The 18,128-nt window shown below is 32.6% G+C and overlaps 1 non-coding gene across 1 annotated transcript; it reads right to left on the reverse strand.

Annotated features, from left to right (window-relative positions):
• Positions 1 to 1,459: 1,459 nt before the first annotated feature.
• Positions 1,460 to 1,527, reverse strand: Trnad-auc (transfer RNA aspartic acid (anticodon AUC)). Its single transcript has one exon. It is a non-coding gene; the product is annotated as a tRNA-Asp (tRNA).
• Positions 1,528 to 18,128: the final 16,601 nt, after the last annotated feature.

The following is an 18,128-nucleotide window of genomic DNA, read 5'->3' on the forward strand; positions in this document are numbered from 1 at the left end:
CTTCTCCAAGTTTATAGTCTTTCCATAGTAAAAAAGAAGACTCTATTTTGGAGTTTGATCCTGGGAAGTTTGGGTTCTCCCTCTTCTATTTTTACCTTTTCCCTGAACAAGCCTTTTTGAGAGCCACAGCCGATTAGCCTATAAGAAAACTCATGTGTACTCTCTTCTGGCACTTTGCAGGAATTTGAAACCACTACTCCCTGGAAGACTTGTCTTGGGCACACTTTTTAGCCCCAGTAAAACCCAGACTATGAGCTCTGCTCTTGCCAGACACCCAGACCGGCTTGCACCTTGCATGGCTTTCCCCAGGAAGTCCTGTTGTGTAAGTAATACTGTTTTTCATTTATTATTTACACATATGCGCTTATTTTATATTTCTCTGGATATAATTGAGTTTATTATATTTTATACAAAGTATCACTAGTCTTAATGTACTGTTAACTATTTCTGGTTTGGGGGCGATACTGAAAAAATGTTTCTGAATATTGGCTATTACTGTGGCTGTAAAATTGTGTTTTCCTTCCTATGTTAACTGTGTTTCTTCAGGGGTTAATTCTTCTGTTAGTTTCATTGAATATCCATATTGCATCCATTGGTTGTCTTACATATTGCAGATTCTCAATTGCATGTTCATATTTATTAATGAGGACCTAGAATAAATAGCATTGACAGCTGGAGTAGATATCATCAGCATAATTAAAACTTCTTCCTACAGTAATAAATTCAGATTATGAGCATAGAAATCTTTGTTCTGATGATTAAGCAGGGAAGAAAGTTACATGGGATTTTCTGATTGTCAGTTTTCTTTAGAATGTTTCAGCAATATGCTTACTGGTGTGGGGGCTGTATATACCCTGTTGGGTCCAGAATTTATGGGGCACTGCTTAATTTTATCTTCATTCCCAATAACTTGTTTAGCAGACTTCTATGTTGAAGTGCCACTTAATTGTTCTAGGACAAAAACCATTGGCAGCAGCTCTAACAATCTGGGACAACTAGTTTTCAATTCTTTCTCTGTTACTCTAAAGACAAAAATTAAATTTGTACTTCTGTATCCTTATCAGTCTGTTCCCAGAGTGATTCTAAGGCTTTTGTCTGATACCTCATGCTTTAGGAAGTCCTTTTGATTGCTTGATGGTTTTAAGTTTCTTGTTTCTCATGGGTTTCTTTAATTTTAAAAGAATTTTGTATATTATATTTACAGAAATTCCTCAGTGTTATATCTGTTATGACACTCTCATCTCTGCTATTACAGCTATGGATGTATATTTGTATACTCCTTCTGTCATTCCAATAAGATTTTAGGAAATAAAATTGCCTATCTCGTGCCTTGAATTATAGATTTTGTTTGACCTTTCCCATTGTACTTGTTTACTTGTTCTCCCTCTTAAATTTGTCTAGTTCTTTTATTAATGTTTATTTTTTAGTTGTAGTTGAACACAATACCATATTTATTTTTATGTGCTGCTGAGGATCGAACCCAGGGCCTCACACTTGATAGGCGAGTGCTCTACCACTGAGCCACAACCCCAGTCCTGCCTAGTTCTTTTCTTAAATTTATTTTTTAAATCGATGCATAAAAATGTACATATTTATGAGGAACCATGTAATATTCCAATACATATATACAATGTGACTGTTCAAATCCAAGGACACAGATCTATCTCTTCAAACATTTATCATTTCTTTGTGGTTAAAACATTCAAAATTCTTTCTTTTAGCTTTTTTTTTTTGTTTGTTTAGCTTGTGCATTAGAATACCGAAACTTTCATATTGTACCAAGGAATACCAAAACTTATTTCTCACATCTACCTGTAACTCAGTAAGCAATGACCAACTTTTCCCCTACACTCCTGAGCTTCTGGTAACCTCCATTCTATTCCCAAACTTTATGAGGTCATGTAACGATTTTTAGATTCCACATAGTAGTGAGATCATGTTATATTTTTCTTTTTGTGCTTCTTTATTTCACTTAACGTAATGACTTCCAGATCCATCCAGTTCACAAATGTCAGAGTTTCATTTGTTTTTAGGCTAAATACTTTTCTATTATATGTATGTATCACATTTTCTTTATCTATTCGTCAGTTGCCTCGATTTGGGGTTGATGGGAATAGTGAGTGGTACAATAAATATGAGAGTGTAAATATGTTTTAGATATACTGATTTCAATTCTTTTGCAGATAAACCAGGTAGAAGATTTGCCAGATCATATGGTAGTTCTATTTGAAAAATTTTGAGGAGCCTCCGTACTGTTTCCATAATGTGTGCATTTTTAATATGTAATCCCAACAAAAGTGAGAATGGGTTACAGTTTTCCTATATTTTTGGTAGCATTTACTAACTTCTTCTTTTTGATAGTAGCCATTATAACTGGGTTAAAATAATATATTATTATGGTTTTAATTTGTATTTCACTGATGATTGAAAATATTGACTATTTTTTTCAGATATCTGTTGGCCATTTGTCTTTCTTTTGAAAAAGTCTATGTAGGCCTATTGCCCATTTTTGAATCAGATTATCTGTTTTGCTTTTGCTTTGAGTTTTTGGAGTTCTTCCAGATTCTGGCTATGAGATGTCAGATGTACAATTTTCTACCATTCTGTAGGTTATCTTTTTGCTCTATAGACTGTTTCCTTTGCTATGCCAAAGCTTTTTAGTTTGATGTGATAAAGATTGCGTACTTCTGATCTCACAGTACTACTCCTAGGCTTAAATTCCCATAAGTAGGCTCAAGTTCTTCAGGACATATTTGTGCTTATTTCATTTTATACAGATATGCCTTGGACACATTTTTTTCTCTGACAGTTTTTCTAATCTATAAGAACACTATCTCAGTCATGGTATACTGTTTGTGTCCAAGTATTGAATAACTATCTTCTCTCCCAGTTGACAGGATGTTTATTATTGCAATAAATTTGATCACATTCTTACAACATTTAAATTTATGAAGCTCAGTTTTTGAGAATAAATTTGACTTTCAACTTGAAACTATGCATTAAAACATCAAAATTATAGGTAATGGCCAGAGTGAGTTATATAATTATGTTATATTCTTTTAAAAAAACTCTTATTAAACAAAATTTATTTACCTAATTTTTATACAATAAATTTCTTCATTTTAATCAAGGATTTTCCTCCCTATTATATACCAAAGACCCAGATTGAAGGAAGGAATATGTGGTCTGGGTTATTATGGTTAAAGGAAAATATGTGGTGTGGGTTATTATGAGGAAAGGAAACAGGAGTCCAGAATTATCTAAGTCAACCATAGGATTCACACCAGGTTCCTGGAGTTAGGGAACTTAAAACCAAACAGAACACAAATTAATAAAGAGAGATAGCTAAAATCAAGAAGTAAAGAAATCATAGAATAGAAATTATCTAAAATGGAAACATCAGGAAGCTCAACACAGATGTGAGTATATAGCATGTGAGCAGTGGCAACAATAATTTGATAGACATCAGAACAGTTCTTTTTATTAGACATTAAGGCATTCTGTCACTTTTAACACAAGAATGGGTCATTATTAAAGTGTGTCAACAAGCAAAAGTAATAGTGATTGTTGGCTAATGATGAGTCTCTTATAAGGAAAACTATCACTGAGATTTTTAAATTAAATACATTTTAAAATTTATAGGATAACTTTAAATTGTTCTATATTTTACTTTTAAGTAAAATTCAAAATCCTCCTTTATTTCTGTATATTAAAATACTTCTTTTTCATAAAAATAAAGTGAATCAGAGAAGAAATTAACTCTGAATATCTAGGCTACTTGCATAAAAAAAATACCTGAAAAAAATGCTTAGTTCCTAGAATTTATTATAGTGTCCCTTGTTAGGGGTCAGAGTAGAAAGTAATCACGGTCTTGAATCTCTAGTCAATAGCATGAAGAGATTAATAATATTTTGAGACTTTTCTTATGATGAACCTTTATTTCTGGTCCATCTACTGCTTTAATTCTCAGAGATTTAGTGCTTTGGAAAATACAAGTCACAAATGTCAAATGCCTGTAATGATAAATAATGTTATTGCTATGGCTTCATTTTGGGGATGTCATAATCATCTCAACTGTATATTGGGGCATCTTCTCTCTCATATTAGAGGTACCCTGGGAGAACTTCTAAGGAAAGTGTGTAGCATTCTAAGCTCCCATATAGGTGTTAATAGTTACAAGATTTCAGGTAGCTGATCAGAATCAAAAAGTTCTTTTTAAATCTGAACACCTTTGCCTTGGTATAAACATATACAGTGTAATATTTCATTAGGAGAAATATTTAAAAAATAACTTTGGTCACAATTACTTCATGTGACTACCATTTAATGGCATATAGTATTTATTCTATAAAATATTTTACTAGAAATCAGGAAACCTGAATTTGAATATATGCTTCACCCATTGTCTTCAAAACCTGGTTTCTATTTAAATTTCCTGTCCATTCTTTTTAAAATTATGATACTTATTTTGCTAAGGAATTATATAGAAAGATTATTATTCATCATTTACAAAATAGAAAATGCAGAATAAGGGGAAAACTGCAATTATAAAATAAGTAGCCATGGTTACAATGGAATTTATAAAGGTTAAAGTAGAATAAATCGTTTGGAAATGTGACATTTTAAAAATGCATTTTAATGAAATGAACATCTCTTAAGTGAGTAAATGGAATGAAAAATCCATTTTATTAAATCTTCAAATTATTTTAATACATTTGAATTTAGCTGTTTTTTTGGAGACAATAATTTGTCAATTTTGTAAGTTATTTTCCAGTTCTAAAGGTCTCTAATTTGATGCATTCATTAAAATATGTGATTTTGTTCAAATGTGAGTGCAATATATTTGAGTTTGGAAATTAAAATATTTATTTTGTTGGAAATCAGGCTTTAATTTTTTTTTAATGTTCTGTAGGGAAAAGTAGCAACAGTGTTTCCACGGAAGTAATTTCTGTTTTCTGGCAAGAGAAGTTTCGTTGCTTAGTAATCATTCACATATAAATGATATAGGTATTTTAGTCAGCTTTTTCCCTGCTATGACTAAAAGACCCAACCAGCACAACCATAGAGGAGAAAAGGTTTATTTGAGGGCTCACAGTTTCAGAGGTCTTAGTCCATAGAAGGCTGGCTCCATTCCTCTGGGCTCCAGGTGAGGTAGGACATTATGGTGGGAGAGTGTGGTGGAGGTAAGCTGCTCACATCATGATCAGAAAGCAGAGAGAGAGACTCCACTTGCCACATACAAATATATACCCCAAAGTCACACCATGATTCCCACCTCCTCCAGCTACACCCTACCACTTCAGTTACCAGCTAATCCCTATCCGAATTAATTTACCGACTTGGCTAAGACTTTTACAACCCAATCATTTCTCTTTGGAACCTCCTTGCATTGTCTCACATGTGGGCTTTTGGAGGATACCTCACATCCAAACCATAACAATAGCTATAGAAAAAAAAACTCAATAAGAAGACTAGAGGAGTATGACTAACCACTTTTTGTATAAATTCAGCTATTTCTGTTAAATATGTCATATATTATGTATGGTTGGTAAATCTTATTCTCAATTTTAGTACATAATTATTGTAGAAAAACTTGAGGAATATAGACATTATTAAAGAAATGTTATTTGAGTCAGACTTTTGTCACTGTGACTAATCTATCTGACAAGAAGAACTTAGAGGAGGACAAGTTTATTTTGGCTCATGTATTCAGAGATGTAGTACATGGTTAGCCAAGTTCATTTCTCTGCCAAGGTGAGACAGAATGTCTTGGTGGAAAGGCATGGTGGAGGAGAACAGCCCCACTTAGCAGTCAGTAAGGAGAGAAAGAGGGAGAAAGAAAGGGGCCGCAGAAAAGATGAAACTTCCAGGGTACCCCCCTAAGGACCCGACTCCTGCAGTCATGTCCCACCTGCCCACAATCACCACCCAGTTAGTCCATTTAAACTAGGATGGATTGATAGGTTTACAGCTCTCAAAGTCTAATCACCTGTGACTATATCTGCACGAACACAGGAGTTTTATGAATATTAAATTATAACAACTAGAAATCACCTTTATTGCTATTTTGTGATTCTCCTACCCTTTCAACTTCAACATCTGTCTTCTTCTCTTTCTCAGTGCACATTTACTTTTAGCATTGGAATCATATTGAATTAAGATTGCATAGTTTGTATATGTGTGTGTGTGTGTGTGTGTGTGTGTGTGTGAGAGAGAGAGAGAGAGAGAGAGAGAGAGAGAGAGAGAGAGAGAGAGAGACTTCAGGGCTTTCTTATTTTTGGACATTCAGAATGATCACATTTAATCCCACACCTTTACATGCATCATTAAATGTTCCTTTATGATGGAAGCTTAATGATCCCACTATTATGGCCTGGAGGGTAGAAGATTTTTAGTACCCTTGATGTATGCTGTAAAATTTTTACTTTAAACCATGGACGTTATTTCATATTCTCACAACAGATTAAGATAGCACATATTTTCCAAAAAATATTTATCAAAGAAAAATATTTTCTTCTTTTTTGTTTGTGAGTTGGTTAGGATAAAAGATAAAAGTGAGAACCAACTATTTTTTCAAAATTCTTTGAATATTAATTGGCATTGATGTCTCTTATATTTTCAATCTTTATTTTATATGGTAGAAAATACTAAATACTTCTAGCAAAGTAAAAATACATCTAATTGATAGATGTTTGATCTGCCTATTAGATCATCTGTCTATTTGATACTACATTATTTTTTTTAAAAAAACCTTAACAGTGAAACTGTTAATCCTGTGATTATGGCTATATTTTTCTTCATGCTATCATTTATAATTAAATTTAATTGATTTTTATGGGTAGATTTTAGAAGATTTTCACATACTTCCTTGGAGATTTTTTATCTACCTCAGTCATAGAAATTCCTTTTTTATTGCAAGATTCTATGGATACCCTTCTATGTAATTTATACAATTGGGTTTTAATTTTCATATTTCAATATTTAGCCTATCTGGACTTAGATTTTTGTTATAATGCTTTTTCTATATGATTAGTCAGTTGTCCTCAAACTTTTATATGGATATTTTCTATTGAATTATATTTTTCATTTTCATTAAATATACTAAAACTTTGAATACCTTTACCTGAGAAATTTTAGGATCTGAAGCATTTCACTTTCACCTCGCACTATTATATTATTAAACCCTATGGAGAAAAATTCTGGGAAATCACTGACTTAGGTGTCTGGGCTTCTTACCCACCCAATGAAAACTAAGTTGGACACAATACTGTTTTTGCTACAGAAATGTAGAACTTTGCAATGCTAACTCCCAAAAGGTTTTCCTTTCTTCTACATTCCCCAGTAACTTTAGTGTCAGTAATTTGTTCTCTATTTTCTGATTGTCTCCTGGAAGCCAGCTGATCAAATAAACATATATTTTAGAGGGAGAGTCTGGTATTTTTTGATTTACCAAATATTTGATCATACATGTAAGAGTTGAATATAAAACTAATATGACCTTGTAAGTGTACCACTCATTTGGATTTCAAAATTACATGTGCAAAGATTTTGTTCCTATAATTATTCTCTCTCTCTCTCTCTCTCTCTCTCTCTCTCTCTCTGTCATTCATCATAATAATAGTATAACCATTTTTTATCATTTGTAAAAAATAGCAATTAGAACAGGTATATAACCCTTACAGCCCATAGTCTATTATACTATAGGTACATCTCTGGACTCTATTTTCTTAACAACAACAACAAACACACCTCCAGAGATGTGGTCTATATTTACTGTTAGCACCTCCTCATTTCAGGTCTCTCCTGAGCTGACTCCAGTTAAGCTGTTGTCCCACAACACCCTTGAAACTGCTGGATTCAGTGTCACCTACGATGTGTTATTGTCATGGTTTTCTTAATTTTTTTGCTTGATTTCTGAGAAACATTGATTGTAATTTTTTATTTTACAATTACATTTTTTACGTTAAAATTATGTTAAAATTTTTTCTTTATTTTGGTTTTCATACCTCTTTTCTCTGAATTTTTTTTCCTTCTTGGTGCCTTGACCCACACAGTATCAACAAAGGATCTTGAGTAGGGGTGATGAGAGATGGAGAAAAACACAGAGACAAATAAAACACAGAGACATATTCAAGTAAAGCTGGGGCAAGGTGGGACATGGCACTCTGATAGAGGAACAGTGACCCAGAATTAGCTCCACAAGTTTATTATATAGGGTCACATATTCAGGAAGTTAAAATAAATAAAATAGGGGCACTGTAAATTGTTCAATGTTTGTGTGTTGTCAGAGGCTTACCTGCGCACTAAAAAGCTACAGAGCTAAAAAACACTTTTGTAGCTATCCTACTGTTACAGTGCTAGGAACATTCTGCTATTATCCTGCTGCACTCAGGAAGCCCATTATACTGGAATGTCTGATAACTGTTATCATCAGAGCCCAGTGTCAAGGCTGTTAACATCTTCACCTTTTGGCAAGGAATGTTTTCCATGCTTGGCTTTTGGTGACACTGCAGGATCAGCTGATGACAGGGGCTCATCTACTCTCCATATCTGCATGTCCTCTTTAAGTTTTTGCCAATGTCTCTTTCCTATTGCTTGACCTCTAAATATGAAAATTCTTGGAGTTCTGACTTAGGCTTCTTTTCCTGCTATGTCAATACTCTGATTAGTTATGATCATTGAATGACATGGTTTAAATGTGCTCACAGCTTCCCTTCTTTGCAGCATGGTTCTGAAAATATTTTCTTCTGTATGTTAATCAGTTTTCTCTTATTCAATAAGTAACTGAGATAAATCAACTTATAGGGATGGCATGTTTACTTTGTTTAGTCCAAGGTTGGTTGACCCTGCAAGATTTGAGCCTATGGCAAGGCAGCACATCATGGCAAAGGGGTACATGTTGGAATAAGCTGCATACTTCGTGGTTACTGGGAAGCAAAGAGCAGGAAGCAGTGGGGCTGAAGTCCTTATATCCCCTTCAAGGACACACCTTCCAATGACCAAGAGGTTCCATGACCTTCCAAATAGCATCATGGACCAAATCTTCAACACATAAGCCTATACAGTGACACTTACCCAAACTACACACTTGCTATAAATTCTTCCCAGGAGTCTGAATGCATATACTTAATTATTGCACTTTTTAGTTCTCATAAGAGCTAGTTAAGAGCTACCTGAAATTTAGCAGGTTCTAAGCAATATTCTTATTTCTGTATAACCAAGTCATGTAATTTCTCAGTAAATGTCACTATCCTCCACTTAATAGCAACAAGCAACCTCCCTCCAATTAGCTGCTACTTATTCATACTCAGTCTACTAGAATTCTTGCTAGCCCTACTTTTCCATTTTTCACACATAATTTATATTTTTAAGTATAAATTAGGTCTTGTCATTATCTGGTAAACCTTGCTTCGAATCCTGAGAAAATATTATGGCAAATCTAGATATGGAATATTCTACAAATAAAACCAAAAAAATACCCTAGGAATGAAGAGAAAAAAAAATTAGATAGATTAACTAACTGAAGTTGTAAACTTAAGTTGATATAACTTAATTTTTAATTTTTTTAACTTCTTTGTATCTATCAGTTTCTTAGCCTTATTTTCATTGATTTTTTTCAGGGTAGTAATATCAATCTTTAAGTAAAAATCAGTGTCTTAGCCTTATTTTTTATTGATTTTTTCAGGGTAGTAATATCAATCTTTAAGTAAAAATAAGTGTCTTAGCCTTATTTTTATTGATTTTTTTCAGGGTAGTAATATCAATCTTTAAGTACACTATAATTGAAAGAATAATCTTTAAAATATTTTCTAATTGTCTATTTAGGCACTTTTCTCTTAGTATCAGGAAATAAAATATTTATTTCAATGTTTGTTTTAGTGTTTGTTAGTTTTAAGTAATTGACAGCCATACAAACTAGCTTTGGATTTACTTAAGATGGAAATTATTATAGAAATGAGGGAGTGGTTCAGAAAACTGAGTCATTTTCTTTCTTTCTTTCTTTTTTTTTTTTCAGCTCTGCTTCAAGGGTAGTTACAGCTTGATATCAGATTATAACAGAATTTTTCTTGCTTTCTTCCTGTGTTCCATATTCCTTTCCCTCTCCTTCTCTCACTCCCTTCTTCTCCTTCTCCTTCTCCTTCTTCCTTTCTCCTTGTGTTTCTTTCTGGAGACACATAGATCTTTCTCCTCTGCTTCAAGGCACACAGGTGCTTTTCTTTTCCCTCCATCTCTACAGACTGGCTTTTCTTCAATCCTTGTGCAAAAAAGCAGAAATCATCATACAGTCAATCATGATAGTATGTTCAAGTGTAAAGACAAAGCACATACTAGCTAGTGTCTTTGAATTCCATTTTCAAATATGAAGCAGAAGAGATAGGCTTTGAATTTTTCTAATCAATCTTGGCAAAGTAAATGGTTGATATACTTGTTGCCTATGTTGTAGGAGCAGAATTTCTGAGATGGAGTTCAGGACAGGCTGAAAAATCACAAGCACCTGTAATTTCTACTTAGAGAAAAAAAGCAAATGAAATAAAATTCAATTAAAATAAAATACCTTGTATTTATCTAAAACTAAGTGGTCAATATGAAAAAATATTCAATAACATGAGAAAAATAAAGCAATTTAAATCAAAAACAATAACAATAATAGGTCCTAACTTCTATTTGAAAAACATTTTAATGTAAAAATATTCAGTGTTTATGATTGTATCCTTGAAAAAAATTTAACAATATTTATCAAAATGTAAAATGTCAATTATTTGATAAAAATTTAATTTCCTAGAATTTATCTTTATAGATATAGTTATATTTATACAAATTCCTATTGTTTGCAGATACTAATTAAAAACTGATGGAAGAGCAGTGAATTAGAAACAACCTAAACTCTATCAGTAGTCATCTGGTCACATCACTTAGGATACAGAAATAAAACTGTATACCCTACTGGAAAAGTGAAGTAGAGGTACATGAGTTGATGTGAAATTTTATTATTAAAGAGAAAAACAGAATAAAAACTCTGTTAATATTATACTCCTATTTCTTTAGGGAAAAAAAATCCATTTTAGGGGAATAAGTTCCTGGAAAGAGCTGAACAGAGATGCTAGAATGACAAAGTAACCCTCAATGAATTCATGTCTTCAAGATAGCTGTCAAACTTTTATCTCCTCTTACTGGATGAAATTACCTCATGTGTCTGAAAGTTTTTTCTGATATTTTCTAGTAGTCAAAAGTGTAAGACAAAATAGTATCAATACTGCAAACTTATTTTTTGCTCTAAAATACAAAATCTGCAGTGCAAAAGTGGACAGAGCCAGTGTCTCTTCATTTTCCCTCCACTTTGATGTCTCTCCCTATAAGAGTAAAACAAAGTATAACAGGAAACATATACCACACAAGTACATACATTCACGGGCTTATATAGGGACGAGATATTTATGAGAGTAGTTACCTCAGAAAAGTGCTAGAAACTGGAGTCCTTACATTTTATTTTGAACTTCAATCTAAATTTCAATAAACTATAATTTTATGCCCCGAAAGCTACAAGTAATTTAGTTTTCATTCTCATTATTATAACCATCTTGCAATAAAATGTCTTCTCAGGATTAATAATTTTATGGTGCTACATATCACAGAAGATAAATATTAGAAACATAACTTTCAAGTCTAAAACATAAATCTATAGATGAATTGAGAAAACAATCTGTATATTATATATTCACATCCATATACAATATTCTGTTTGAGTTGCCATAATGAAGTAAAATGTCAATATATACAAAATTATATAGAACAAGTTTAATATTTTAAATGAGATTAGAAGTACAAACTAAAAAAGAACAAAAAGGGAAAATACAAATTATCAGCATCAGAAATGAAGAGGAGTTATCACTATTGATATCATACAAATTAAAATTAAAATGAAGAAATATCATGAACAACTTCATAACCAGATATTTAATAACTTACACAAAATGGAACAATTCTCTTAAATATAAACTATCATCAAAACTCTCACCAAGAGAAATTGATAGTCTGAATAGTCTTGCATGCACTTAAGAATTTGAACTAATAATGAATAACTTTTCAAAATTCAAAGCACCAAGTCCAAATGAATTCAATGATAAATTTCCCCAAACATTTAAGGAAAAAGATTATGCCCATTATTTATAATCTCCAGAAAACAGGAGAAAAAAAAAACAAAACAAAACTTCTTATTCATTCTACCAGCCAAGCATTTTCTAAATGCCAAATCCAGGTAAAAGAGATTACAAGAAAGAAAAACTACAGATTAATATGTCTCATGAACATACATACAAAAATTAACATTAGCAAATCAAATCTGATACTGTATAAAAAGAAGAAAATATGAATTAATTGTCTTTCCAAAGAAGAAAATGTGAATTGTCTTCCAAAATTAGTTATAAATTCAATGCAATCCTAATTAAAATTTGAGGATAATTTTATAGATTTCATCTGAGTCTAAAGTTCACATGAAAGAGAAAAGGGACTGGAAAAGTCAATGAAACATTGTAGAAGGAGAACCCCAGAGGGCTTTCTCTTCCTGATATAGAAATATAATGTCAAGATATAGAGAGAGTAAGGATGAAGCAGGATATTGATGCAGAATCACACAGAGTAGTGAAGCAGCAAGCTGAACCTAGAAACTAGAAATGAATATTTGGGGATTTACTTTATGACAAAAATAGCATTTTAAATAAGTGGAGAAATAATGGCTATATAAAATGGTCTTGAAATATTTGCTCTCCTATTAGGTAATAATAGAGTTAAATCATCAGCAGATTTTCAGAAAACTAAACATCAAGTGGATTAATGGGGTACATCTAAAAACAGAATCTTATGTTTAATATGCCCAACTGAACATATGTAAAGGTGCTACAGTTCACTAATAGTACAGATTAAAAATGTCAGCGAGGTGCCATTTAGTAAATTGCATGTAGAGAAAATAAAAAAGGCTGATAATATCTTTGGTTAGCAAGGCTGAACAGAAATGAATACTGTTGGGGTAATACTTTGGAAGCTTCAAAACATTTTTTAAACTATAGTCCTTTTACAAAGGATTCCACTTTGGGAAAGTATTCTAAGAAAATACACTAAGCTATGTATAAGAATTTTCATTGTAGTATTGTTAATAATAGTGAAAAGCTGGAAAAACTTAAAGAGGAGTGGCTAAGTACTCTGAGATAATGATGTGCTCATACCATGGAATTTTACAGGGTTTTTATAAGGTTTGAAAACATAGATAATATACTTTCATCATATATTGAATATAATATTACTAAACCACTTACTACATATTTACTCATGCTTTCAAATTTGGTGGTTAGAGTTAAACTGAATTTGAGATAAGCTTTATGTAATGATGTGGAAAGACTCCAAGCCATGGTGGAAGTGAAAAAAGAAAATTGTATATTGCATAATCCTACTTGTACAAAGATGTGTATGTTTACATTAGTGTCTGTAGGTAGTATCATGGAGAGAAAACTAGTAGCTGTACACAAATTTTTTTTTATCAATAGTGGTGAAATAGGAATAGAAATAGTAATTGGAGAAAATGAAGCAGAGGCATTCCTATTTGTTTTTTATTGGATTAATTACAAAAGCTTATTTTAATCTGTTACTCATTTACTTTTCAAAATGTTCCAGAGCTTTCCTGTCCATAAGCATATTGTGAGTCAGCATGATGATGTGGCTACTGAAATTGAAAGCTCTTCAAATGGAATGCATAGAAATAGATTTTAGAGTTCTGAAGAAGTCCTCAAGTTCTGCCCAGAGGAAGTGGAGATAGAGGCAGAGTCCAAAAGAGTGAGATTTAGGAATTCCACTTCAATCAGAACAGCTCATTTAAAGAAATCTGTGTACTAAAGTTATTATGGTTTAGATATGAGGTGTTCCCCCCAAATTCTGTGTGACATAATGCAAGAAGGTTTACATGTAAAATGATTAGATTATGATAGCTATAACCTCATCAGTACATTGATCCACTGATAGGGATTAAAATTGGATAACTAAATGCATGTGGGTGTGGCTAGAGGAGGCAGGTCATTGAGGTGTGCCTTTGGTATTTTGTCCCTGGTAAGCCAAGCTTAGTCTCTCTTCTGCTTCATGGCTGTCACATTCTGAGCATCCTTTCTCTGTCATGCCCTTCTGACATGATGTTCTGCCTCATCTCAGGCACAGAGTGGTAGAGTTGGCTATCTATGAACTAAAGCATCTCTGAAACTGTGAGCCCCAAATAAACTTTTCTTCCTATAAAAGTATTCTTGTCAGATCTCTGGGTCATGGAAGTTAAAAAGGTGATCAAAACAAAAGTGCTACATAAGCTTTAGATTAAAAATAAAGTGTGAAGTTGGGCTACCATTCAAGACATTATGTTGAGATTTATTATCTCATCAGGATGTTGATGCCCTCTTCTCTGCTCTGCTGGGAGATTTCCTGGTGCCTGGACTTATTTCTTTCCATTTCATCACATGATAGAAATCAGCGCAATGGATGCACTCAAAGGAGTAGACCCCCAGGCAGTGAAGGAATTCATAAAACTATGAAAAGCAGTTGAGGAAGCCATCCTTGGGGAGGAGACAAAAGTGCTGACCTTAGTTATTTGCAGATCTGTCAGGCAGGTAGATTGGTTCTGTGTGGAAGGAGGGGTAGGACTAAGATCAGAGATTTTAGGTCTCCAAAGTTGAAATGGGCTACCTGGGGAGGCAGTGGGTTCTCCCTCACCAGAGTAGTGCAAGCCAAAAGTACTCAGCAATTATGTTTGTGGTAAGGATTCCAACATTAGATGAGGATTTGACTAGAAACCTCCAATTTTAATTCTTTCCACAAATATTACCTTCCAGGATTCAAGCAATGTGTGGGGCACTAGAAATATAGAGTTAATTTGGGAAAGACATTTTTTTTTTCTACTCTTGGTAAAAATCCAAAAGTAAGAACAATTACAAAACAAAACAAAGCAAACAGTTTCAAATTTTAGTTATTGCTCTGTGGATAATAGAACATGGTGATGTGATTAAGAGTAACAGAACTGAAGATGTTCAGGGAAGTATCCTCAGAAGAGATATCTTTGTGGATACCTGAGGATGAGAAGAAGTCATTCATGTAAAAATCTTTTTTAGGCAAAAGAAACAGAACAATAACAATATTAGAAAGCTGTTGCAGAATTCATTAATTCAATTTTGTGTTTTAAATGACAAAAAAAGAAAAGAAAGAAAGAAAAAAAGAATTATACACAAAGATCAAAGATTTATTACAGGTAAATAATTTTGAAACTCAATTGGTGCAGTCACATGAATAGGCTGAGGAAGAGAAATAATATCATTATGTCAGTTGATAGAATAAAGCTACTTACAAAATCAACCAACCATTCTTGGTTTAAAAAACAAACAAACTCTAAGCCCTCTAAGCCAATTAGAAATGAAGGAAACTTCTTTAATTTTATGAAGGACAATTATAAAAATTATCCCCAAATGACTGTTATACTCACTAGTGAGAAACTTAATATTTATTCCTCAGAAAGAAGCCAAGAATGTTCTCTTACTACTACTATTCAACAGCATACTGGCAACTTTAAGAGAAAAAGGAAACACAAAGCATATGATATGTATCTGTAAGGAAGAATTAAATCTGTGTTTGCAAATCACATAACTATCTATCTAAAAAATGAAAAGAATATAAAATGCATAAAAAATCTAGAACAAATTTATGAGTATACCAAAGTCACAGAATACAGTGTTAATACATGTATAGGAAATATACAATATATAAAATATACAAGGCAAATATATGAAAATCAGCAACGAACAGCTGGAATTTCAAATAAAAATTTATAATAACCATTTTAATAGCACACAAAATTGAAATATTTAGGTGCAAATCCAATAGAATATGTTTAGGATCTATTCAGGGAAAAATATAAAATTCTAATGAAAGAAATAGAAAAATATTTTATGTTCATGTTTGGAAGACTCAGAATTATTGTGATACCAATTCTTAACTTGATTGATAAATTTATCACACTCCCAATCAAAATATAGTAAATTATTTTATAGATATTGACAAACTGATTCTAAGATTACATGGAAAAATAAAAATCTAGAACAGCCCAAACACAATTGAAGAAGAGCAATAATATTAGAAGATTTACACTACCCAATATTAAGGTTTGCTATAAAGCTACGGTAGTCAACACAGAATGGTTTTGGCACAGAATAGCCTCCTGGACAAATGGGAAAGAAAAAAGAGCCCCAAAATAGACCCACATAAATATAGTGAATCTTTTACAAGAGTGCAAAGGTGATTCAATTGAGAAAGGATAATCTTATCAACAAATAGAATTAGAATAATTGTACATTTGTATAGAAATGTATCTAGGCATATATCTAAAACATTTCATATAAATTAATTAAAAATGTGTTATCCTAGTATAAAATTCAAAAGTCTAAAAATTCTAGAAGAAAATAGGAGAAAAATCTAGGTGACTTAGGACTTTGCAATGCATTTTTAAAATATGATACCATGAAAGATAAAACTGAAATTGCAAGTTGGTAAAATTTGTGAACACTTTGACATAAATTGCTTGAATATCTTCTTATTGCATATATTTGGTTGTTTTTTTCTTTTTGATATCCATTGAAAAATTTCCTTCAATTTTTAATCTGGAAAGTGGCCATAGATTTTGGATACATTTCTATATTAGTCAACTCAGGCTTTCATAACAAAATATCATTATCTGGGTGTCTAAAAAAAAGGAATTTATTTTCTTACAGTCTAGAGGTCGGGAAGTAACAGCTGATTTGGTGGGTCTTGTGAGAGCGCTCTTCCTGGATTGCAAATGACCAGTTTTTCTGGGTCCTCTTATGGTGGAAAGAGAACTCTCTTGTCTCTTTTCTTATAAGGATACTAATCCCATTGCATCAGGGTTCCATCCTGATGACTTACTGGTCACTGAAAATGACTTAATGGTCACCTGAAAGCCCAGTCTTCAAATACAGTCACTATGATGGTCAAAGTTTCAACCCACGAATTTTAGAGGTCACCATTCGGTCCATTGCAATTTTCACTTGATCTTAGCAAATGGTTCTTATTTGCATGTTTTAAATAGAAGCCCTCAGCTTGCCAAGAAAGTACACTGAATCCACACTCATAGAAGTTCTGGCTGTGACTCAGGGGACATTAGCATTCTGTTTCAGCACAGAAGTGTGGGTGTCTTTGGGAACATATTTGTTGTGAACTATGTTTTTTGTACATCATGTTACATATTCCTGGACACAGCTACCCTTCATGAAACCCCAACCCAGCTTATAATAGGAATTTCCCAGATTGTTAGTCAATGCGGTTTAAACCTACAGAAGAAACAAAGAAAAATTACATTCTAAATTCAGAAAGAAAAAATGAAACCATAGCACATATTTTTATCACTAATATCCATCTTTCTTGAGAATTTTATATTATGACATTAGATAAGAACCATAGGCTTTATCAGCACAAAAAGCAAAACAAAACAACAACAACAACAACAAAAAAAACAGACTATTTCAACACACACAATAAAATGTGATATTCAAGCAACTATGTAGATGGTTTAGAAACTCAAATATTTTTTTTTCTCATGGATTTAGTTAATATATCCTTTCTGTATAACTTTAGAAATATATAAGCAATAGACTTAGCTTAAAGGCTATTTGGATGCAAGGACTCGTCTATCTCCTTTTCAGAACTTAAATAATTAAGTAGATGAAAATATATATGAACTAATTCTGTGGCACCCTTTATGTTTCTATTGGGGGTAAACACTAATCAGTGCCCAGGAACACTTGCAGGGAAACAAGAACTACAAAGAATGTGAGAACCAAGGACATGAAGAGTGAAAGCTGTCATTTCCCTTATCTCCAATTTTTAGGTGAGAATCAGGGTAACCTTGGTTGTAAAGTAAATGAACAAACTCATGAAACATCTGAAGGAACCCACCTGTGTTGTGGACATGTAACTTATTCCATATATTTGCTGTGTTTGTAGGCAAGTTCCATTTTTATCTTGGCCTGACACCACTGGGGAATCTGAGCAATAAAATGTCCAAAACCTATCTGCTGAGTTCTCTAAGTTCTTTC

The sequence above is a fragment of the Callospermophilus lateralis genome, chromosome 3 (assembly GCF_048772815.1).
Source record: "Callospermophilus lateralis isolate mCalLat2 chromosome 3, mCalLat2.hap1, whole genome shotgun sequence".
NCBI lineage: Eukaryota > Metazoa > Chordata > Mammalia > Rodentia > Sciuridae > Callospermophilus > Callospermophilus lateralis.